A 1,833-nucleotide genomic window follows, 5' to 3' on the forward strand; every position below is an offset into this window, starting at 1 on the left:
GAAAACGGGTAAAAAATGACCAAAATCGCACCCCCGGCCCTTTTAGCCCAAAACGGGTCAAAAATGACCAAAATCGCAGCCCCGGCCCTTTTAGCCGAAAATTAGTCAGAAAAGAAAAAAATCGCCCCCCCAGGCCCATTTAGCCGAAAATGGGTCAAAAATGACCAAAATCGCACCCCCGGCCTTTTTAGCCCAAAACAGGTAAAAAAATGACCAAAATCGCACCCCCGGCCCTTTTAGCTTAAAATAGTTCAAAAATGACCAAAATCGCACCCCCGGCCCTTTTAGCCCAAAATGAGTCATAAATGACCAAAATCACACCCCTGGCCCTTTTAGCCAAAAACGGGTCAAAAATTACCAAAATCCCACCCCCGGCCCTTTTAGCACAAAACGGGTCAAAAATGACCAAAAACGCACCCCCAGCCCTTTTTGCCGAAAATCGGTCAAAAATGAACAAAATTGCACCCCAAGCCCTTTTAGCCGAAAAGTGGTCAAAAATGACAAAAATCGCACCCCCTGCCCTTTTAGCACAAAACGTGTCAAAATGACCAAAATCGCACCCACGACCCTTTTAGCCAAAAATTAGTCAAAAATGACCAAAATCGCACCCCCGTACCTTTTAGACAAAAATCGGTCAAAAATGACCAAAATCGCACCCCCTGCCCTTTTAGCCGAAAACGGGTCAAAAATGACCAAAATCGCACCCCCGGCCCTTTTAGCCCAAAACGGGTCAAAAATGACCAAAATCGCAGCCCCGGCCCTTTTAGCCGAAAATTAGTCAGAAAAGACAAAAATCGCCCCCCCGGCCCATTTAGCCGAAAATGGGTCAAAAATGACCAAAATCGCACCCCCGGCCTTTTTAGCCCAAAACAGGTAAAAAAATGACCAAAATCGCACCCCGGCCCTTTTAGCTTAAAATAGGTCAAAAATGACCAAAATCGCACCCCCGGCCCTTTTAGCCCAAAATGAGTCATAAATGACCAAAATCACACCCCTGGCCCTTTTAGTCGAAAATCGGTCAAAAATGACCAAAATCGCACCCCCGGCCCTTTTAGCCAAAAATCGGTTAAAAATTACCAAAATCGCACCCCCATCCCTTATAGCACAAAACGGGTCAAAAATGACCAAAATCGAACCCCCGGCCCTTTTAGCTGAAAATCGGTCAAAAATGACCAAAATCGCACCCCCGGCCCTTTTAGCACAAAACGGGTCAAAAATGAACAAAATCGAACCCCCGGCCCTTTTAGCCGAAAATCGGTCAAAAATGACCAAAATCGCACCCCCGTACCTTTTAGCCGAAAATCGGTCAAAAATGACCAAAATCGCACCCCCGGCCCTTTTAGCCAAAAACGGGTCAAAAATGACAAAAATCGCACCCCCGGCCTTTTTAGCCCAAAACAGGTCAAAAATGACCAAAATCGCACCCCCGGCCCTTTTAGCCCAAAACAGGTCAAAAATGACCAAAATCGCACCCCCGGCCCTTATAGCACAAAACGGGTCAAAAATGGCCAGAATCGAACCCCCGGCCCTTTTAGCCGAAAATCGGTCAAAAATGACCAAAATCGCACCCCCGGCCCTTTTAGCCGAAAATCGGTTAAAAATGACCAAAATCGCACCCCCAGCCCTTATAGCACAAAACGGGTCAAAAATGACCAAAATCGAACCCCCGGCCCTTTTAGCCGAAAATCGGTCAAAAATGACCAAAATCGCACCCCCGGCCCTTTTAACCGAAAAGAGGTCAAAAATGACAAAAATCGCACCCCCTGCCCTTTTAGCACAAAACGTGTCAAAAATGACCAAAATCGCATCCACGACCCTTTTAGCGGAAAATTA

This window comes from Aquarana catesbeiana, linkage group LG09 (genome assembly GCF_042186555.1).
Source record: "Aquarana catesbeiana isolate 2022-GZ linkage group LG09, ASM4218655v1, whole genome shotgun sequence".
In the NCBI taxonomy this organism is placed as follows: Eukaryota; Metazoa; Chordata; class Amphibia; order Anura; family Ranidae; genus Aquarana; species Aquarana catesbeiana.